We start from the raw sequence: 24,045 nt of genomic DNA on the forward strand, positions 1-24,045 counted from the left end.
TGTTCTTGTGGCTGTCTTCTTTTAGGTTTGTTGAGGGATTACCTTCTTGTTGTTTCTAGGGCGTGGTTCCTGTCCTTGTATTGGTTTTTTTCTGTTATTATCCTTTGAAGGGCTGGATTCGTGGAGAGATAATGTGTGAATTTGGTTTTGTCGTGGAATACTTTGGTTTCTCCATCTATGTTAATTGAGAGTTTGGCTGGGTATAGTAGCCTGGGCTGGAATTTGTGTTCTTTTAGTGTCTGTATAACATCCGTCCAGGATCTTCTGGCCTTCATAGTCTCTGGTGAAAAATCTGGTGTAATTCTGATAGGCTTGCCTTTATATGTTACTTGGCCTTTTTCTCTTACTGCTTTTAGTATTCTATCTTTATTTAGAGCATTTGTTGTTCTGATTATAATGTGTCGGGAGGTATTTCTTTTCTGGTCCAGTCTATTTGGAGTTCTTTTTTTTTTTTTTTTTTAATATTTTTATTACATATTTTCCTCAATTACATTTCCAATACTATCCCAAAAGTCCCCCATAGCGCCCCCCACTTCCCTACCCACCCATTCCCATTCTTTTGGCCCTGGCATTCCCCTATATTGGGGCATATAAAGTTTGCAAGTCCAATGGGCCTCTCTTTCCATTGATGGCCGACTAGGCCATCTTTCGATACATATGCAGCTAGAGACAAGAGCTCCAGGGTTCTGGTTAGTACATCATGTTGTTCCAAAAATAGGGTTGCAGATCCCTTTAGCTCCTTGGGTACTTTCTCTAGCTTCTCCATTGGGAGCCCTGTGATACATCCAATAGCTGACTGTGAACATCCACTCCTGTGTTTGCTAGGCCCCGGCATCGTCTCACAAGAGACAGCTATATTTGGGTCCTTTCAGCAAGATCTTACTAGTGTATGCAATGGTGTCAGCGTTTAGAAGCTGATTATGGGACGGATCCCTGGATACAGCAGTCTCTAAATGGTCCATCCTTTCATCACAGCTACGAACTTTGTCTCTGTAACTCCTTCCCTGGGTGTTTTGTTCCCAATTCTAAGAAGGTGCACAATGTCCACACTTTGGTCTTCATTCTTCTTGAGTTTCATGCGTTTATCAAATTGTATCTTATATCTTGGGTATCCTAAGTTTTGGGCTAATATCCACTTATCAATGAATACATATTGTGTGAGTTCTTTTGTGATTGTGTTACTTCACTCAAGATGATGCCCTCCAGGTCCATCCATTTGGCTAGGAATTTCATAAATTCATTCCTTTTAATAGCTGAGTAGTACTCCATTGTGTAAATGTACCATAATTTCTGTATCCATTCCTCTGTTGAGGGACATCTGGGTTCTTTCCAGCTTCTGGCTATTATAAATAGGGCTGCTATGAACATAGTGGAGCATGTGTCCTTTTTACCGGTTGGGACATCTTCTGGATATATGCCCAGGAGAGGTATTGCTGGATCCTCCGGTAGTACTATGTCCAATTTTCTGAGGAACCGCCAGACTGATTTCCAGAGTGGTTGTACAAGCTTGCAATCCCACCAACAATGGAGGAGTGTTCCACTTTCTCCACATCCTCGCCAGCATCTGCTGTCACCTGAATTTTTGATCTTAGCCATTCTGACTGGTGTGAGGTGGAATCTCAGGGTTGTTTTGATTTGCATTTCCCTGATGATTAAGGATGTTGAACATTTTTTCAGGTGCTTCTATGCCATTCGGTATTCCTCAGGTGAGAATTCTTTGTTCAGTTCTGAGCCCCATTTTTTAATGGGGTTATTTGACTTTCTGGAGTCCACCTTCTTGAGTTCTTTATATATATTGGATATTAGTCCCTTATCTGATTTAGGATAGGTGAAGATCCTTTCCCAATCTGTTGGTGGTTTTTTTGTCTTATTGATGGTGTCTTTAGCCTTGCAGAAGCTTTGTAGTTTCATGAGGTCCCACTTGTCAATTCTCGATCTTACAGCACAAGCCATTACTGTTCTATTCAGGAATTTTTCCCCTGTGCCCATATCTTCAAGGCTTTTCCCCACTTTCTCCTCTATAAGTTTCAGTGTCTCTGGTTTTATGTGAAGTTCCTTGATCCACTTAGACTTGACCTTAGTACAAGGAGATAGGAATGGATCGATTCGCAGTCTTCTACATGTTAACAACCAGTTGTGCCAGCACCATTTGTTGAAAATGCTGTCTTTCTTCCACTGGATGTTTTTAGCTCCCTTGTCGAAGATCAAGTGACCATAGGTGTGTGGGTTCATTTCTGGGTCTTCAATTCTATTCCATTGGTCTATTTGTCTGTCACTATACCAGTACCATGCAGTTTTTATCACAATTGCTCTGTAGTAGAGCTTTAGGTCCGGCATGGTGATTCCACCAGAGGTTCTTTTATCCTTGAGGAGAGTTTTTGCTATCCTAGGTTTTTTGTTATTCCAGATGAATTTGCAGATTGCACTTTCTAATTCGTTGAAGAATTGATTTGGAATTTTGATGGGGATTGCATTGAATCTGTAGATTGCTTTTGGCAAGATAGCCATTTTTACAATGTTGATCCTGCCAATCCATGAGCATGGGAGATCTTTCCATCTTCTGAGATCTTCTAGAATTTCTTTCTTCAGAGACTTGAAGTTTTTATTATACAGATCTTTCACTTCCTTAGTTAGAGTCACGCCAAGATATTTTATATTATTCGTGACTATTGAGAAGGGTGTTGTTTCCCTAATTTCTTTCTCAGCCTGTTTATTCTTTGTGTAGAGAAAGGCCATTGATTTGTTTGAGTTAATTTTATATCCAGCTATTTCACCGAAGCTGTTTATCAGGCTTAGGAGTTCTCTGGTGGAATTTTTAGGGTCACTTATATATACTATCATATCTTCTGCAAAAAGTGATATTTTGACTTCATCTTTTCCAATTTGTATCCCTTTGATCTCCTTTTGTTGTCGAATTGCTCTGGCTAGGACTTCAAGTACAATGTTGAATAGGTATGGAGAAAGTGGACAGCCTTGTCTAGTCCATGATTTTAGAGGGATTGCTTCAAGCTTCTGACCATTTACTTTGATGTTGGCTACTGGTTTGCTGTAGATTGCTTTTATCATGTTTAGGTATGGGCCTTGAATTCCTGATCTTTCCAAGACTTTTATCATGAATGGGTGTTGGATCTTGTCAAATGCTTTTTCTGCATCTAACGAGATGACCATGTGGTTTTTGTCTTTGAGTTTGTTTATATACTGGATTACGTTGATGGATTTCCGTATATTGAACCATCCCTGCATCCCTGGGATGAAACCTACTTGGTCAGGATGGATGATTGTTTTGATGTGTTCTTGGATTCAGTTAGCAAGAACTTTATTGAGGATTTTTGCATCAATATTCATAAGGGATATTGGTCTGAAGTTTTCTATCTTTGTTGGGTCTTTTTGTGGTTTAGGTATCAGAGTAATTGTGGCTTCATAGAATGAGTTGGGTAGAGTACCTTCTGTTTCTATTTTGTGGAATAGTTTGTGAAGAACTGGGATTAGATCTTCTTTGAAGGTCTGATAGAACTCTGCACTAAACCCATCTGGTCCTGGGCTTTTTTTAGTTGGGAGACTATTAATGACTGCTTCTATTTCTTTGGGGGATATAGGGCTGTTTAGATCATTAACCTGATCTTGATTCAACTTTGGTACCTGGTATCTGTCTAGGAACTTCTCGATTTCATCCAGGTTCTCCAGTTTTTTTGAGTATAGCCTTTGGTAGAAGGATCTGATGGTGTTTTGGATGTCTTCAGGATCTGTTGTTATGTCTCCTTTTTCATTTCTGATTTTGTTAATTAGGATGCTTTCCCTGTGCCCTCTAATGAGTCTGGCTAAGGGTTTATCTATTTTGTTGATTTTCTCAAAGAACCAGCTCCCTGATTGGTTGATTCTTTGAATAGTTTTTCTTGTTTCCACTTGGTTGATTTCACCCCTGAGTTTGATTATTTCCTGCCATCTACTCCTCTTGGGTGAATTTGCTTCCTTTTGTTCTAGTGCTTTTAGGTGTGTTGTCAAGCTGCTAATGTGTGCTCTCTCTAGTTTCCTTTTGGAGGCACTCAGAGCTATGAGTTTTCCTCTTAGAAATGCTTTCATTGCGTCCCATAAGTTTGGGTATGTTGTGGCTTCATTTTCATTGAACTCTAAAAAGTCCTTAATTTCTTTCTTTATTCCTTCCTTGACCAAGGTATCATTGAGAAGAGTGTTGTTCAGTTTCCACGTGAAGGTTGGCTTTCTATTATTTATTTTGTTATTGAAGATCAGCCTTAGTCCATGGTGATCTGATAGGATGCATGGGACAATTTCAATATTTTTGTATCTGTTGAGGCCTGTTTTGTGACCAATTATGTGGTCAATTTTGGAGAAGGTACCATGAGGTGCTGAGAAGAAGGTATATCCTTTTGTTTTAGGATAGAATGTTCTGTAGATGTCTGCCAGATCCATTTGATTCATAATTTCTGTTAGTTTCACTGTGTCCCTGTTTAGTTTCTGTTTCCATGATCTGTCCATTGGTGAAAGTGGTGTGTTGAAGTCTCCCACTATTATTGTATGAGGTGCAATGTGTGCTTTGAGATTTACTAAAGTTTCTTTAATGAATGTGGCTGCCTTTGTGTTTGGAGCATAGATATTCAGGATTGATAGTTCCTCTTGGAGGATTTTACCTTTGATGAGTATGAAGTGTCCCTCCCTGTCTTTTTTAATGACTTTGGGTTGGAAGTCAATCTTATCAGATATTAGAATGGCTACTCCAGCTTGTTTCTTCTTGCCATTTGCTTGGAAAATTGTTTTCCAGCCTTTCATTCTGAGGTAGTGTCTGTCCTTTTCTCTGAGATGAGTTTCCTGTAAGCAGCAAAATGTTGGGTCTTGTTTGTGTAGCCAGTTCGTTAGTCTATGTCTTTTTATCGGGGAGTTGAGTCCATTGATATTAAGAGATATTAAGGAAAAGTAATTGTTTTTTCCTGTTATTATTGTTGTTAAAGTTGGCATTTTGTTCTTGTGGCTGTCTTCTTTTAGGTTTGTTGAGGGATTACCTTCTTGTTGTTTCTAGGGCGTGGTTCCTGTCCTTGTATTGGTTTTTTTCTGTTATTATCCTTTGAAGGGCTGGATTCGTGGAGAGATAATGTGTGAATTTGGTTTTGTCGTGGAATACTTTGGTTTCTCCATCTATGTTAATTGAGAGTTTGGCTGGGTATAGTAGCCTGGGCTGGAATTTGTGTTCTTTTAGTGTCTGTATAACATCCGTCCAGGATCTTCTGGCCTTCATAGTCTCTGGTGAAAAATCTGGTGTAATTCTGATAGGCTTGCCTTTATATGTTACTTGGCCTTTTTCTCTTACTGCTTTTAGTATTCTATCTTTATTTAGAGCATTTGTTGTTCTGATTATAATGTGTCGGGAGGTATTTCTTTTCTGGTCCAGTCTATTTGGAGTTCTTTTTTTTTTTTTTTTTTAATATTTTTATTACATATTTTCCTCAATTACATTTCCAATACTATCCCAAAAGTCCCCCATAGCGCCCCCCACTTCCCTACCCACCCATTCCCATTCTTTTGGCCCTGGCATTCCCCTATATTGGGGCATATAAAGTTTGCAAGTCCAATGGGCCTCTCTTTCCATTGATGGCCGACTAGGCCATCTTTCGATACATATGCAGCTAGAGACAAGAGCTCCAGGGTTCTGGTTAGTACATCATGTTGTTCCAAAAATAGGGTTGCAGATCCCTTTAGCTCCTTGGGTACTTTCTCTAGCTTCTCCATTGGGAGCCCTGTGATACATCCAATAGCTGACTGTGAACATCCACTCCTGTGTTTGCTAGGCCCCGGCATCGTCTCACAAGAGACAGCTATATTTGGGTCCTTTCAGCAAGATCTTACTAGTGTATGCAATGGTGTCAGCGTTTAGAAGCTGATTATGGGACGGATCCCTGGATACAGCAGTCTCTAAATGGTCCATCCTTTCATCACAGCTACGAACTTTGTCTCTGTAACTCCTTCCCTGGGTGTTTTGTTCCCAATTCTAAGAAGGTGCACAATGTCCACACTTTGGTCTTCATTCTTCTTGAGTTTCATGCGTTTATCAAATTGTATCTTATATCTTGGGTATCCTAAGTTTTGGGCTAATATCCACTTATCAATGAATACATATTGTGTGAGTTCTTTTGTGATTGTGTTACTTCACTCAAGATGATGCCCTCCAGGTCCATCCATTTGGCTAGGAATTTCATAAATTCATTCCTTTTAATAGCTGAGTAGTACTCCATTGTGTAAATGTACCATAATTTCTGTATCCATTCCTCTGTTGAGGGACATCTGGGTTCTTTCCAGCTTCTGGCTATTATAAATAGGGCTGCTATGAACATAGTGGAGCATGTGTCCTTTTTACCGGTTGGGACATCTTCTGGATATATGCCCAGGAGAGGTATTGCTGGATCCTCCGGTAGTACTATGTCCAATTTTCTGAGGAACCGCCAGACTGATTTCCAGAGTGGTTGTACAAGCTTGCAATCCCACCAACAATGGAGGAGTGTTCCACTTTCTCCACATCCTCGCCAGCATCTGCTGTCACCTGAATTTTTGATCTTAGCCATTCTGACTGGTGTGAGGTGGAATCTCAGGGTTGTTTTGATTTGCATTTCCCTGATGATTAAGGATGTTGAACATTTTTTCAGGTGCTTCTATGCCATTCGGTATTCCTCAGGTGAGAATTCTTTGTTCAGTTCTGAGCCCCATTTTTTAATGGGGTTATTTGACTTTCTGGAGTCCACCTTCTTGAGTTCTTTATATATATTGGATATTAGTCCCTTATCTGATTTAGGATAGGTGAAGATCCTTTCCCAATCTGTTGGTGGTTTTTTTGTCTTATTGATGGTGTCTTTAGCCTTGCAGAAGCTTTGTAGTTTCATGAGGTCCCACTTGTCAATTCTCGATCTTACAGCACAAGCCATTACTGTTCTATTCAGGAATTTTTCCCCTGTGCCCATATCTTCAAGGCTTTTCCCCACTTTCTCCTCTATAAGTTTCAGTGTCTCTGGTTTTATGTGAAGTTCCTTGATCCACTTAGACTTGACCTTAGTACAAGGAGATAGGAATGGATCGATTCGCAGTCTTCTACATGTTAACAACCAGTTGTGCCAGCACCATTTGTTGAAAATGCTGTCTTTCTTCCACTGGATGTTTTTAGCTCCCTTGTCGAAGATCAAGTGACCATAGGTGTGTGGGTTCATTTCTGGGTCTTCAATTCTATTCCATTGGTCTATTTGTCTGTCACTATACCAGTACCATGCAGTTTTTATCACAATTGCTCTGTAGTAGAGCTTTAGGTCCGGCATGGTGATTCCACCAGAGGTTCTTTTATCCTTGAGGAGAGTTTTTGCTATCCTAGGTTTTTTGTTATTCCAGATGAATTTGCAGATTGCACTTTCTAATTCGTTGAAGAATTGATTTGGAATTTTGATGGGGATTGCATTGAATCTGTAGATTGCTTTTGGCAAGATAGCCATTTTTACAATGTTGATCCTGCCAATCCATGAGCATGGGAGATCTTTCCATCTTCTGAGATCTTCTAGAATTTCTTTCTTCAGAGACTTGAAGTTTTTATTATACAGATCTTTCACTTCCTTAGTTAGAGTCACGCCAAGATATTTTATATTATTCGTGACTATTGAGAAGGGTGTTGTTTCCCTAATTTCTTTCTCAGCCTGTTTATTCTTTGTGTAGAGAAAGGCCATTGATTTGTTTGAGTTAATTTTATATCCAGCTATTTCACCGAAGCTGTTTATCAGGCTTAGGAGTTCTCTGGTGGAATTTTTAGGGTCACTTATATATACTATCATATCTTCTGCAAAAAGTGATATTTTGACTTCATCTTTTCCAATTTGTATCCCTTTGATCTCCTTTTGTTGTCGAATTGCTCTGGCTAGGACTTCAAGTACAATGTTGAATAGGTATGGAGAAAGTGGACAGCCTTGTCTAGTCCATGATTTTAGAGGGATTGCTTCAAGCTTCTGACCATTTACTTTGATGTTGGCTACTGGTTTGCTGTAGATTGCTTTTATCATGTTTAGGTATGGGCCTTGAATTCCTGATCTTTCCAAGACTTTTATCATGAATGGGTGTTGGATCTTGTCAAATGCTTTTTCTGCATCTAACGAGATGACCATGTGGTTTTTGTCTTTGAGTTTGTTTATATACTGGATTACGTTGATGGATTTCCGTATATTGAACCATCCCTGCATCCCTGGGATGAAACCTACTTGGTCAGGATGGATGATTGTTTTGATGTGTTCTTGGATTCAGTTAGCAAGAACTTTATTGAGGATTTTTGCATCAATATTCATAAGGGATATTGGTCTGAAGTTTTCTATCTTTGTTGGGTCTTTTTGTGGTTTAGGTATCAGAGTAATTGTGGCTTCATAGAATGAGTTGGGTAGAGTACCTTCTGTTTCTATTTTGTGGAATAGTTTGTGAAGAACTGGGATTAGATCTTCTTTGAAGGTCTGATAGAACTCTGCACTAAACCCATCTGGTCCTGGGCTTTTTTTAGTTGGGAGACTATTAATGACTGCTTCTATTTCTTTGGGGGATATAGGGCTGTTTAGATCATTAACCTGATCTTGATTCAACTTTGGTACCTGGTATCTGTCTAGGAACTTCTCGATTTCATCCAGGTTCTCCAGTTTTTTTGAGTATAGCCTTTGGTAGAAGGATCTGATGGTGTTTTGGATGTCTTCAGGATCTGTTGTTATGTCTCCTTTTTCATTTCTGATTTTGTTAATTAGGATGCTTTCCCTGTGCCCTCTAATGAGTCTGGCTAAGGGTTTATCTATTTTGTTGATTTTCTCAAAGAACCAGCTCCCTGATTGGTTGATTCTTTGAATAGTTTTTCTTGTTTCCACTTGGTTGATTTCACCCCTGAGTTTGATTATTTCCTGCCATCTACTCCTCTTGGGTGAATTTGCTTCCTTTTGTTCTAGTGCTTTTAGGTGTGTTGTCAAGCTGCTAATGTGTGCTCTCTCTAGTTTCCTTTTGGAGGCACTCAGAGCTATGAGTTTTCCTCTTAGAAATGCTTTCATTGCGTCCCATAAGTTTGGGTATGTTGTGGCTTCATTTTCATTGAACTCTAAAAAGTCCTTAATTTCTTTCTTTATTCCTTCCTTGACCAAGGTATCATTGAGAAGAGTGTTGTTCAGTTTCCACGTGAAGGTTGGCTTTCTATTATTTATTTTGTTATTGAAGATCAGCCTTAGTCCATGGTGATCTGATAGGATGCATGGGACAATTTCAATATTTTTGTATCTGTTGAGGCCTGTTTTGTGACCAATTATGTGGTCAATTTTGGAGAAGGTACCATGAGGTGCTGAGAAGAAGGTATATCCTTTTGTTTTAGGATAGAATGTTCTGTAGATGTCTGCCAGATCCATTTGATTCATAATTTCTGTTAGTTTCACTGTGTCCCTGTTTAGTTTCTGTTTCCATGATCTGTCCATTGGTGAAAGTGGTGTGTTGAAGTCTCCCACTATTATTGTATGAGGTGCAATGTGTGCTTTGAGATTTACTAAAGTTTCTTTAATGAATGTGGCTGCCTTTGTGTTTGGAGCATAGATATTCAGGATTGATAGTTCCTCTTGGAGGATTTTACCTTTGATGAGTATGAAGTGTCCCTCCCTGTCTTTTTTAATGACTTTGGGTTGGAAGTCAATCTTATCAGATATTAGAATGGCTACTCCAGCTTGTTTCTTCTTGCCATTTGCTTGGAAAATTGTTTTCCAGCCTTTCATTCTGAGGTAGTGTCTGTCCTTTTCTCTGAGATGAGTTTCCTGTAAGCAGCAAAATGTTGGGTCTTGTTTGTGTAGCCAGTTCGTTAGTCTATGTCTTTTTATCGGGGAGTTGAGTCCATTGATATTAAGAGATATTAAGGAAAAGTAATTGTTTTTTCCTGTTATTATTGTTGTTAAAGTTGGCATTTTGTTCTTGTGGCTGTCTTCTTTTAGGTTTGTTGAGGGATTACCTTCTTGTTGTTTCTAGGGCGTGGTTCCTGTCCTTGTATTGGTTTTTTTCTGTTATTATCCTTTGAAGGGCTGGATTCGTGGAGAGATAATGTGTGAATTTGGTTTTGTCGTGGAATACTTTGGTTTCTTCATCTATGTTAATTGAGAGTTTGGCTGGGTATAGTAGCCTGGGCTGGAATTTGTGTTCTTTTAGTGTCTGTATAACATCCGTCCAGGATCTTCTGGCCTTCATAGTCTCTGGTGAAAAATCTGGTGTAATTCTGATAGGCTTGCCTTTATATGTTACTTGGCCTTTTTCTCTTACTGCTTTTAGTATTCTATCTTTATTTAGAGCATTTGTTGTTCTGATTATAATGTGTCGGGAGGTATTTCTTTTCTGGTCCAGTCTATTTGGAGTTCTTTTTTTTTTTTTTTTTTTAATATTTTTATTACATATTTTCCTCAATTACATTTCCAATACTATCCCAAAAGTCCCCCATAGCGCCCCCCACTTCCCTACCCACCCATTCCCATTCTTTTGGCCCTGGCATTCCCCTATATTGGGGCATATAAAGTTTGCAAGTCCAATGGGCCTCTCTTTCCATTGATGGCCGACTAGGCCATCTTTCGATACATATGCAGCTAGAGACAAGAGCTCCAGGGTTCTGGTTAGTACATCATGTTGTTCCAAAAATAGGGTTGCAGATCCCTTTAGCTCCTTGGGTACTTTCTCTAGCTTCTCCATTGGGAGCCCTGTGATACATCCAATAGCTGACTGTGAACATCCACTCCTGTGTTTGCTAGGCCCCGGCATCGTCTCACAAGAGACAGCTATATTTGGGTCCTTTCAGCAAGATCTTACTAGTGTATGCAATGGTGTCAGCGTTTAGAAGCTGATTATGGGACGGATCCCTGGATACAGCAGTCTCTAAATGGTCCATCCTTTCATCACAGCTACGAACTTTGTCTCTGTAACTCCTTCCCTGGGTGTTTTGTTCCCAATTCTAAGAAGGTGCACAATGTCCACACTTTGGTCTTCATTCTTCTTGAGTTTCATGCGTTTATCAAATTGTATCTTATATCTTGGGTATCCTAAGTTTTGGGCTAATATCCACTTATCAATGAATACATATTGTGTGAGTTCTTTTGTGATTGTGTTACTTCACTCAAGATGATGCCCTCCAGGTCCATCCATTTGGCTAGGAATTTCATAAATTCATTCCTTTTAATAGCTGAGTAGTACTCCATTGTGTAAATGTACCATAATTTCTGTATCCATTCCTCTGTTGAGGGACATCTGGGTTCTTTCCAGCTTCTGGCTATTATAAATAGGGCTGCTATGAACATAGTGGAGCATGTGTCCTTTTTACCGGTTGGGACATCTTCTGGATATATGCCCAGGAGAGGTATTGCTGGATCCTCCGGTAGTACTATGTCCAATTTTCTGAGGAACCGCCAGACTGATTTCCAGAGTGGTTGTACAAGCTTGCAATCCCACCAACAATGGAGGAGTGTTCCACTTTCTCCACATCCTCGCCAGCATCTGCTGTCACCTGAATTTTTGATCTTAGCCATTCTGACTGGTGTGAGGTGGAATCTCAGGGTTGTTTTGATTTGCATTTCCCTGATGATTAAGGATGTTGAACATTTTTTCAGGTGCTTCTATGCCATTCGGTATTCCTCAGGTGAGAATTCTTTGTTCAGTTCTGAGCCCCATTTTTTAATGGGGTTATTTGACTTTCTGGAGTCCACCTTCTTGAGTTCTTTATATATATTGGATATTAGTCCCTTATCTGATTTAGGATAGGTGAAGATCCTTTCCCAATCTGTTGGTGGTTTTTTTGTCTTATTGATGGTGTCTTTAGCCTTGCAGAAGCTTTGTAGTTTCATGAGGTCCCACTTGTCAATTCTCGATCTTACAGCACAAGCCATTACTGTTCTATTCAGGAATTTTTCCCCTGTGCCCATATCTTCAAGGCTTTTCCCCACTTTCTCCTCTATAAGTTTCAGTGTCTCTGGTTTTATGTGAAGTTCCTTGATCCACTTAGACTTGACCTTAGTACAAGGAGATAGGAATGGATCGATTCGCAGTCTTCTACATGTTAACAACCAGTTGTGCCAGCACCATTTGTTGAAAATGCTGTCTTTCTTCCACTGGATGTTTTTAGCTCCCTTGTCGAAGATCAAGTGACCATAGGTGTGTGGGTTCATTTCTGGGTCTTCAATTCTATTCCATTGGTCTATTTGTCTGTCACTATACCAGTACCATGCAGTTTTTATCACAATTGCTCTGTAGTAGAGCTTTAGGTCCGGCATGGTGATTCCACCAGAGGTTCTTTTATCCTTGAGGAGAGTTTTTGCTATCCTAGGTTTTTTGTTATTCCAGATGAATTTGCAGATTGCACTTTCTAATTCGTTGAAGAATTGATTTGGAATTTTGATGGGGATTGCATTGAATCTGTAGATTGCTTTTGGCAAGATAGCCATTTTTACAATGTTGATCCTGCCAATCCATGAGCATGGGAGATCTTTCCATCTTCTGAGATCTTCTAGAATTTCTTTCTTCAGAGACTTGAAGTTTTTATTATACAGATCTTTCACTTCCTTAGTTAGAGTCACGCCAAGATATTTTATATTATTTGTGACTATTGAGAAGGGTGTTGTTTCCCTAATTTCTTTCTCAGCCTGTTTATTCTTTGTGTAGAGAAAGGCCATTGATTTGTTTGAGTTAATTTTATATCCAGCTATTTCACCGAAGCTGTTTATCAGGCTTAGGAGTTCTCTGGTGGAATTTTTAGGGTCACTTATATATACTATCATATCTTCTGCAAAAAGTGATATTTTGACTTCATCTTTTCCAATTTGTATCCCTTTGATCTCCTTTTGTTGTCGAATTGCTCTGGCTAGGACTTCAAGTACAATGTTGAATAGGTATGGAGAAAGTGGACAGCCTTGTCTAGTCCCTGATTTTAGAGGGATTGCTTCAAGCTTCTCACCATTTACTTTGATGTTGGCTACTGGTTTGCTGTAGATTGCTTTTATCATGTTTAGGTATGGGCCTTGAATTCCTGATCTTTCCAAGACTTTTATCATGAATGGGTGTTGGATCTTGTCAAATGCTTTTTCTGCATCTAAGGAGATGACCATGTGGTTTTTGTCTTTGAGTTTGTTTATATACTGGATTACGTTGATGGATTTCCGTATATTGAACCATCCCTGCATCCCTGGGATGAAACCTACTTGGTCAGGATGGATGATTGTTTTGATGTGTTCTTGGATTCGGTTAGCAAGAACTTTATTGAGGATTTTTGCATCAATATTCATAAGGGATATTGGTCTGAAGTTTTCTATCTTTGTTGGGTCTTTTTGTGGTTTAGGTATCAGAGTAATTGTGGCTTCATAGAATGAGTTGGGTAGAGTACCTTCTGTTTCTATTTTGTGGAATAGTTTGTGAAGAACTGGGATTAGATCTTCTTTGAAGGTCTGATAGAACTCTGCACTAAACCCATCTGGTCCTGGGCTTTTTTTAGTTGGGAGACTATTAATGACTGCTTCTATTTCTTTGGGGGATATAGGGCTGTTTAGATCATTAACCTGATCTTGATTCAACTTTGGTACCTGGTATCTGTCCAGGAACTTCTCGATTTCATCCAGGTTCTCCAGTTTTTTTGAGTATAGCCTTTGGTAGAAGGATCTGATGGTGTTTTGGATGTCTTCAGGATCTGTTGTTATGTCTCCTTTTTCATTTCTGATTTTGTTAATTAGGATGCTTTCCCTGTGCCCTCTAGTGAGTCTGGCTAAGGGTTTATCTATCTTGTTGATTTTCTCAAAGAACCAGCTCCTTGATTGGTTGATTCTTTGAATAGTTTTTCTTGTTTCCACTTGGTTGATTTCACCCCTGAGTTTGATTATTTCCTGCCATCTACTCCTCTTTGGTGAATTTGCTTCCTTTTGTTCTAGTGCTTTTAGGTGTGTTGTCAAGCTGCTAATGTGTGCTCTCTCTAGTTTCCTTTTGGAGGCACTCAGAGCTATGAGTTTTCCTCTTAGAAATGCTTTCATTGCGTCCCATAAGTTTGGGTATGTTGTGGCTTCATTTTCATTGAACTCTAAAAAGTCCTTAATTTCTTTCTTTATTCCTTCCTTGACCAAGGTATCATTGAGAAGAGTGTTGTTCAGTTTCCACGTGAAGGTTGGCTTTCTATTATTTATTTTGTTATTGAAGATCAGCCTTAGTCCATGGTGATCTGATAGGATGCATGGGACAATTTCAATATTTTTATATCTGTTGAGGCCTGTTTTGTGACCAATTATGTGGTCAATTTTGGAGAAGGTACCATGAGGTGCTGAGAAGAAGGTATATCCTTTTGTTTTAGGATAGAATGTTCTGTAGATATCTGCCAGATCCATTTGATTCATAATTTCTGTTAGTTTCACTGTGTCCCTGTTTAGTTTCTGTTTCCATGATCTGTCCATTGGTGAAAGTGGTGTGTTGAAGTCTCCCACTATTATTGTATGAGGTGCAATGTGTGCTTTGAGCTTTACTAAAGTTTCTTTAATGAATGTGGCTGCCTTTGTATTTGGAGCATAGATATTCAGGATTGATAGTTCCTCTTGGAGGATTTTACCTTTGATGAGTATGAAGTGTCCCTCCCTGTCTTTTTTAATGACTTTGGGTTGGAAGTCAATCTTATCAGATATTAGAATGGCTACTCCAGCTTGTTTCTTCATGCCATTTGCTTGGAAAATTGTTTTCCAGCCTTTCATTCTGAGGTAGTGTCTATCCTTTTCTCTGAGATGAGTTTCCTGTAAGCAGCAAAATGTTGGGTCTTGTTTGTGTAGCCAGTTTGTTAGTCTATGTCTTTTTATCGGGGAGTTGAGTCCATTGATATTAAGAGATATTAAGGAAAAGTAATTGTTGTTTCCTGTTATTTTTGATGTTAAAGTTGGCATTTTGTTCTTGTGGCTGTCTTCTTTTAGGTTTGTTGAGGGATTACCTTCTTGTTGTTTCTAGGGCGTGGTTCCTGTCCTTGTATTGGTTTTTTTCTGTTATTATCCTTTGAAGGGCTGGATTCGTGGAGAGATAATGTGTGAATTTGGTTTTGTCGTGGAATACTTTGGTTTCTCCATCTATGTTAATTGAGAGTGTGGCTGGGTATAGTAGCCTGGGCTGGAATTTGTGTTCTTTTAGTGTCTGTATAACATCCGTCCAGGATCTTCTGGCTTTCATAGTCTCTGGTGAAAAGTCTGGTGTAATTCTGATAGGCTTGCCTTTATATGTTACTTGGCCTTTTTCTCTTACTGCTTTTAGTATTCTATCTTTATTTAGAGCATTTGTTGCTCTGATTATTATGTGTCGGGAGGTATTTCTTTTCTGGTCCAGTCTATTTGGAGTTCTGTAGGCTTCTTGTATGTTCATGGGCATCTCTTTCTTTAGATTTGGGAAGTTTTCTTCTATAATTTTGTTGAAGATGTTTGCTGGTCCTTTGAGTTGAAAATCTTCATTCTCATCCACTCCTATTATCTGTAGGTTTGGTCTTCTCATTGCGTCCTGTATTTCTTGGATGTTTTGAGTTAGGATCTTTTTGCATTTTACATTTTCCTTGATTGTTGTGCCGATGTTCTCTATTGAATCTTCTGCACCTGAGATTCTCTCTTCCATCTCATGTATTCTGTTGCTGATGCTCGTATCTATGGTTCCAGATTTCTTTCCTAGGGTTTCTATCTCCAGTGTTGCCTCCTTTTGGGTTTTCTTTATTGTGTCTACTTCCCTTTTTAGGTCTAGTATGGTTTTGTTCATTTCCATCATCTGTTTGGATGTGTTTTCCTGTTTTTCTGTATGGACTTCTACCCGTTTGATTATGTTATCCTGTTTTTCTTTAAGGATTTGTAACTCTTTAGCAGTGTTCTCCTGCAATTCTTTAAGGAATTTTTGTGCTTCCTCTTTATTGTCTTCTGCCTGTTTAGCAGTGTTGTCCTGCATTTCTTTAAGTGTGTTATTAAAGTCCTTCTTGAAGTCCTCTATCATCATCAGGAGATATGCTTTTAAATCCGTGTCTAGCTTTTCCGGTGTGTTGGGGTGCCCTGGGCTGGGCGAAGTGGGGGTGCTGGGTTCTGATGATGGTGAGTGGTCTTGGTTTCTGTTAGTAAGATTATTACGTTTACCTTTCGCCATCTGGTAATCTCTGGGGTTAGTTGTTATCGTTGTCACTGTTTAAAGATTGGAGCAGAAGCTGTGTTCCACTCACCAGCAGTCCCAAAATCCTGCGGCGGGGGTCGTGGGTAGCTGGCGGGTGTCAGGCCACCCTGCTCTCCTGCTACCCCAGCGCTTATCCGGCTGGATGAGGCCTGTGGCCCTACTCAGGCCGGTTTCTGCTTCCCTAACTAATGCAGTCCCAGGTCCCGCGCAATTGGATTGGAGCAGAAGCTGTGCTCCACTCACCAGAAGTCTTAAGCTCCTGTGGCGGGTGTTGTGGGTAGCTGGCGAGTGTCAGTGGACCCTGTGCCCCAGCTCCCCTGGTGCTTTTCTGACCGGAAGAGGGTTGTCCCAATCATTTTCTTGATCATTGACTGATGCAGGAGATCCCACATCACTGTAGGTGGTTCCATTCTCGGGTGTTGGTCCTGGCTAATGTAAGAGCGCAGACTGCACAGGCCATGAGAGAGTATGGCAGTAAGCAGGCTCCTCCATGGTCCACCTTTGCTTCAGTTTCTGCCTCCATGTACCTGCCCTATTTGAGTTCTTGCCCTAACCTCCCTCAGAGATGGGCTGTGATGTGGAACTGTTAGCTGAAATAAACCCTTTCTTCCCCAATTTGCTTTTGGACATGACATTTTATCACAGTAATAAAAACTCTAAGTAGAACAGGGTCAAAGATGGAGGGAGGGGAGAAAAAGGAGAGGCAAAGAAGGAAGGAGGGGAAGGTGAAATAAGGAAAGAAGGGGAAACAAGCAGACTTTAAACAAATAAAACCGAAAAAAGTTCTCTGGGGTAAAAAGAGTTTTAGGGTAAAAATTAATGATGTGTCTTTTAGATATTTTGTTAAAGCTTCAGAAAAGGATTAAAAGAGCCCTTTGTTCCATTTCGTAGTGTCCTAATATAAAAGGGAATCATGACAAGAGAGAACTTTTCTGACTTCAATTAGATGATAGTCAAGCATGACTGAATGTAAATGACAAAACACAAATTGTGCATAAGAGATTGATCTAATTTATGATTTGTTGGAGAGACGAATGCCATGCTTAGAAGCAAATAAAATGAAAATACACATGACTACAATTTTATAGATGATGAGAGAGAGATCATTACAAGTATTACTGATGAATATTTAAAAAGAGAGTAAATAGAAAAATACTTAAAGTACAGAAAAATCTGAGTCTTCTTTGCTATTGGAAAAGGAAACATTTTTGTTTCTTATTTTTCTGCACAGTTGAATATTTTCTTTATTTAAGCTCTTCCAATGCTTTCTATGCTTGCTTGATATTATGTTTCACAAATAAGTATGTGTGACCCCAGTTAATGACCTCCATGTTCACATGAACATGTAGCCAACACTAAGTGGACTCATAAATAAAAAATATGAGAACATAGAGTTGGAAACATGATATATTACATGGTCCTGAGAAGAATTGGAGGGAGAGAGTTGCAGAAACATTCTATGTATATAGGAAACTTTTAAAGAATACATAAAAACACTATTAAAAGACCAAATTTTCCCTAAGAAGTTTTTATTATACTATTTTGGCCAGTCGAGTCAATACTTTGGCTAGCTTTAAAATAATAATTCATTTTCTCCCCTTAGCAACTTTACCTGCCTAAAGAGTATTAAACAGTATTATCTCAGAGATCCATTAATGATTACGTGTGGCAATCAGGGAGGGATTATATAAGCACTCTTGACCTCTTGCTGATCTCTGGGAAACTTTGAGAATAAACTGAATTATTGCTTTCCTAGGGTTATACTGGCATTTCAGATATAAACATTGTATGTTGGCTCTGTTTCCCTCTTTCTTTAGAGCCCAGCTTTAAGCTTCTCAGTTAAGTTTCTTTCTTCTTCGAAACACTTACCTTTAATCTCCATGAGAGCTTTCATCGGATTCAATTAAAACTCTGCATGGCCACTTCTCAGGTAGTCACCAGGAGACAGCTAATGGAGAAGCCACCAGAGTGGCTTATCTCAGAGCTGCCAAATAAACCAGAAAATCATTTTATGAATGCATTTGATATTGCATGCAAAATTTAGAATCATAAAAGATTGCAAGAATCTTCAGAAATGATGGGTGTTAGTGAAAAATGTTAGCATTTGGGATCTTAAACAACCTGAAGTACTTAAGAGGCAAGTTGGGAAGTTTGGATGTCTGCTTATTGCATATTGATTATATCCAATTTTTTATCTGTCAAATATTTTATGTGGCCATTTTCAAGGGTTTCACAATGATGTTCCATAAATGACCTCAGAAATATGGTAAGGTGAACAAAGTATTCCAGGAAGAGAAGGATTCCAAACAGTCTATATATTTGATAGAGACTTTCTATGTTGGATCATATGAGTCAGGAGTAACTGCATCAATGGATGAAATTCCATCTGAATTTTGCATCAATTTCTTAGTCTGTTTGGGCTGGTGTAATAAGACCACTATATATGGGTGGCTCATAAACATGACACTTTGCAGGATGTTAAGATCAATATCTAAATGGTGGCAGATATCATGTTAAGTGACAAACACTCCCACTTCATAAATGCCCATCTTCTGACTGTGACTTCTCCTGACAGAAATGGCAAAGGATTCGTTGTAGATATATATTTTAAACGAATGATTAATTCTTCTAGGAATAGCTGCCTTCATGATCTGTTTGCCCATCCTGCAAGACCTTCATATTAGAGACTGGGTTTCACATTATGTATTGGAGGGGTTGCAGGTATTCTCACCGTGGAAATTAGAATAGAGGATAATATGCAACTTTCCTCTTTCATTCAACAATCTCATTGCTGACCAACTGTTCATTTCAGACTCTGGAATCTATGAACATGTGTTATAACAACCTCTGCTACATGTTTATGCTATAGTAATGCCTCACTTTGTTCCATTTTCTTGTACATACTTTCATGGTGTGTGTGTGGGTATGTGTGTGTGTATGTGTGTATGTGTGTTTCTAGGGGTTGAATTTATGGCCTCATCCTTGGTAGGCAAAAATCTACCACTAGGCTATATCCATAGCTATTTACTATTTTTACTTTTGAGACACAGTCTCTTTAGGTTAGCCATCCTGACTAACCTTAACTCTAAAGCTCAGATAGGTCTTGAACTTGTGACCCTCCTGTTTCAGCATCCCAAGTAGCTGTGAGTATGGTACTGTGACACCATCTCTAACTTTTAGAGAATTTTTTTTGGTTAATTAATTTATTGATTTATTTATTTTGCATCCTGGTTGCAGCCCCCTTTCCTCCCTCCTACCAGTCCTGCACTTACCAATCCCCTCTCCTACTACCCGCTCTCCTTTTCAGAGAAGGGGATACCCCTTTTGGTATCACCCCACCCTGGGACAACCAGTTGCAGCATATCTAAGGACATCATCTCCCACTGAGGCCAAACTAGGAATTCCTGTTAGTGGAAGGTGATCCAATGGGAGGCAACCGAGTCAGGGACAGCCCCAGATCCAATTGTTAGGGGATCCACATGAAGATCAAAGTGCACATCTGCTACACATGTGTAGGGGATCTAGGTCCTGTGGGGGAAGTGGAACCCTGTCACAAGACAGAAGAACTGGTAAGGTCAAGCAGATTAAGGAGCCATAGCAATTCTCATAATTGATAACAGTAGGCATTTGAATCTACTCCTGACCAAATTCCTGTCCTAGAGCAGGTGATCACAACATCCCACTAAGAGGACCATGATGCCTGGTCATATAACATGGAGCCTAGAGTTCTCCATATCTAGATAGGTCGAGAGGGTTTAGCCAATAAGCTTCCTTTCCTGGACACTCCTTACTTTAAAAGGTATTTAATCTATGGTGAGCCCTGAGTAAGTCTAATGCATCCTTTTCTGCCATGAATAAACGGTTGGGACAAGCAAGGACTGTCTTTCTCCTCAAGGATCACCTTGGGGAAACCTTCCTCATACAGAGCCACATCTAAATCTCCCAAAAAGGTCCTCCACACTCCTGACACTCACCCTGAACTAAGCAGGAATCACCCCACTCTGGGTTCATCTCAGGCTGTGGGTCACAGTTCTCAACTCTTTGAGGTTCCCAGTGGTATCTGCGTGCCCAGGAGTTTGTCCAAGCCCACCCATGCCATTTCTAGCCTGGAGAAACATGGGCTGGGATCTCTATCTTAGGTTGTGTTTTGTCTCCCCTGAGCCCATGTTGGTGTCCCATGAGCCCAGAATCCTAATAAGGAATGTAGCCTAGTGCCTCTGTGCTTTTGCCTCCCCCAGCAGAGTTCTGACACCCCAGCAGTGAGGTGAGACATAGAACAAGGTCTAGCCCCTACATGCTTTTTGGTTGGTAGTCCAATCTCTTGGATTCCCCCATGGACCCAGGTTACTTGTGTCTATAGGTCTTCTTATGGTGTTCTTGACCACTCTAGCTTGCATAATTCTATCCTTTACTCTTCCACCAGACTCTCTGAGCACTGCCTGATGTTTGGCTGTGGGTCTCTTCATCTGTTTCCATTCCATACAATGGAAAAACAAAAGAAAGCATTTTCAACAAACAGTGCTGGTCTAACTGGATGTCTTCATGTAGAAGAATGAAAATAGATTCTAAATCTGATAGGGGACTAATATCCAACATATACAAAGAGCTCAAGAAACTGGACTCCAGAAATTTAAATAACCCCATTAAAAATGGGGTACAGAGCCAAACAAAGAATTCTCAACTGAGGAATACCGAATGGCTGAGAAACACCTGAAAAAAATGTTCAAAATCCTTAATCATCAGGGAAATGAAAATCAAAACAACCTCACACCAGTCAGAATGGCTAAGATCAAAAATTCAGGCGACAGCAGATGCTGGTGAGGATGTGGAGAAAGAGGAACACTCCTCCATTGTTGGTGGGATTGCAAGCTTGTACAACCACTCTGGAAGTGAGTCTGGCGGTTCCTCAGAAAATTGGACATAGTACTACCAGAAGATCCAACAATACCTTTCCTGGGCATATACCCAGAAGATGTTCCAACTGGTAATAAGAACACAAGCTCCACTATGTTCATAGCAGCCTTATTTATAATAGTCAGAAGCTGGAAAGAACCCAGATGTCCCTCAACAGAGGAATGGATACAGAAAATGTTGTACATTTACACAATGGAGTACTACTCAACTATTAAAAACAATGAATTTATGAAATTCTTGGGCAAATGAATGTATCTGGAGGATATCATCCTAAGTGAGGTAACCCAATCACAAAAGAAGTCATTAGATATGCACTCAGTGATAAGTGGATATTAGCCCAGAAACTTAGACTACCCAAGATACAATTTGCAAAACACAAGAAAATCAAGAAGAAGGAAGACCAATGGGTGGATACTTCATTCCTCATTAGAATAGGGAACAAAATACCTATGAAAGGAGTTACAGAGACAAAGTTTGGAGCTAAGATGAAAAGATGGACTATCCAGAGACTACCCCACCCAAGGATTCATTCCATAATCAGCCACCAAACCCAGACACTATTGCATATGCCAGCAAGATTTTGCTGAAAGGACCCTGATATAGCTGTCTCATATGAGGTTATGCCAGTGCCTGGCAAATACAGAAGTGGATGCTCACAGTCATCTATAGGATGGAACACAGGGCCCCCAATGGAGAAGCTAGAGAAAGCACCCAAGGAGCTGAAGGGGTCTGCACCCCTATAGGTGGAACAACAATATAAACTAACCAGTACCCCCATAGCTTGTGTCTCTAGCTGCATATGTAGTAGCAGAAGATGGCCTAGTCGGCCATCATTGGGAAGAGAGGCCCCTTGGTATTGCAAACTTTATATGCCCCAGTACAGGGAATGCCATGGCCAAGAAGTGGGAGTGGGTGGGCAGGGGAGCAGGGCGGGGGGAGGGTATAGAAAACTTTCAGGATAGCATTTGAAATGTAAATAAAGTATCTATTAAAAATGGAAAAAAAAGAAAATAGATTCATATTTATTACCCTGTAGAAAGCTCAAGTCCAAGTGGATCAAGGACCTCAATTTATACCCTAGTACACTGAATCTAATAGAAGAGAAAGTGGGAAAGAGCCCTGAATGCATATTGGCATAGGAGAAAATTTTCTGAACAGAACTCCAATGGTTCAGGGGCTAAGATCCACAATTGATAAATTGGACCTCATGAAACTGAAAAGATTCTGTAATGCAAAGAACAATGTGAACTGGACGAATCAGCAGCCCACAGACTGGGAAAGGATCTTCCTCAACCCTACCTCTGACAGAAGGCTATTATCTAAAATTTATGAAGAACTCAAGAAGTTAGACACCAACAACCCAAATAACCCAATTAAAAATGGGAAGAGTAATGGGGTACAGAGTTAAGCAGAGCGTTCTCAACAGAGGCACCTCAAATGACTGCGGAGCACTTGAAATGTTCAACATCCTCAGTCAGCAGGGAAATGCAAATCAAAATGACCCTGAGATTCCAACTTATAGAAATCAGAGTGACAGAGATCAAAAACTCAAGTGACAGCACATGCTGTCGAGGATGTGGAGAAAGGGGAACACACTCCTCCATTGCTGGTGATGCCTGATTCGTATGAACGTGATGGATGTAGAGACTATCTGCTGTGACTCTAGAGTCAGCAACGAGGCCGTTAGGCTGAGAGCAGTCGCTGATAGGCACGGGTAGAATCTTGACCAGTGGGACCATGGGAGGCCTCTGAACTTCAGTGAGATAGAAATAGACCAGAAAGATTCGTAGGCATTAGACTCATGACCTGACAGCTGGCAACAGGTGCAGCTAAAAATTTTCATGCCAAAATGGCGAACAGTAAGGCTGCTGTTTCCAGAAACCAATGCTGCAAGGAGTCGCAATGTGATTGGGTGCTTTTGGAAGGAGTTGCAATGTGATTGGGTGCTTTTGGAAGGAGTCGCAATGTGATTGGGTGCTTTTGGAAGGAGTTGCAATGTGATTGGGTGCTTTTGGAAGGAGTCGCAATGTGATTGGGTGCTTTTGGAATGGGGTGGGGCTGCTTCTTCCTCCTCACTTTCATAGATTTATAGGAAAGCTTATTAGAACAGGGAGTGAGGGCACAGGATCCTGCCTTCCTCAATTATTAGAAGTCTGTAATCAAAACACCCAGGGAAGGAGTTACAGAGACAAAGTTCGTAGCTGGGATGAAAGGATGGACCATTTAGAGACTGCTGTATCCAGGGATCCATCCCATAATCAGCTTCTAAACGCTGACACCATTGCATACACTAGCAAGATTTTGCTGAAAGGACCCAAATATAGCTGTCTCTTGTGAGACGATGCCGGGGCCTAGCAAACACAGGAGTGGATGTTCACAGTCAGCTATTGGATGTATCACAGGGCTCCCAATGGAGAAGCTAGAGAAAGTACCTAAGGAGCTAAAGGGATCTGCAACCCTATTGTTGGAACAACATGATGTACTAACCAGAACCCTGGAGCTCTTGTCTCTAGCTGCATATGTATCGAAAGATGGCCTAGTCGGCCATCAATGGAAAGAGAGGCCCATTGGACTTGCAAACTTTATATGCCCCAATATAGGGGAATGCCAGGGCCAAAAGAATGGGAATGGGTGGGTAGGGAAGTGGGGGGCGCTATGGGGGACTTTTGGGATAGTATTGGAAATGTAATTGAGGAAAATATGTAATAAAAATATAAAATAAAAAAAAAAAGAATCAAAAAAAAAAAAGAAGTCTGTAATCAAATTGAACATCTCTACACTAAGCTGTTCACAAACAGCTGGGGCCATGGAGAACACTTCGTTAAACAAGAAACTTTTGAAATCTAAAACAGAAGGAAACAGATTCACAGTCAGGTCATAAAAATGATAATGCTAAAAGCATCTTATGTAAACTCCAGACATTTTAAATTTAGCCAAATAAAAACCTAGTACTGTCAGAAACAAAAC

This window comes from Mus caroli, unplaced genomic scaffold, assembly GCF_978045245.1.
Source record: "Mus caroli unplaced genomic scaffold, Mus_caroli_1 scaffold_17, whole genome shotgun sequence".
In the NCBI taxonomy this organism is placed as follows: domain Eukaryota; kingdom Metazoa; phylum Chordata; class Mammalia; order Rodentia; family Muridae; genus Mus; species Mus caroli.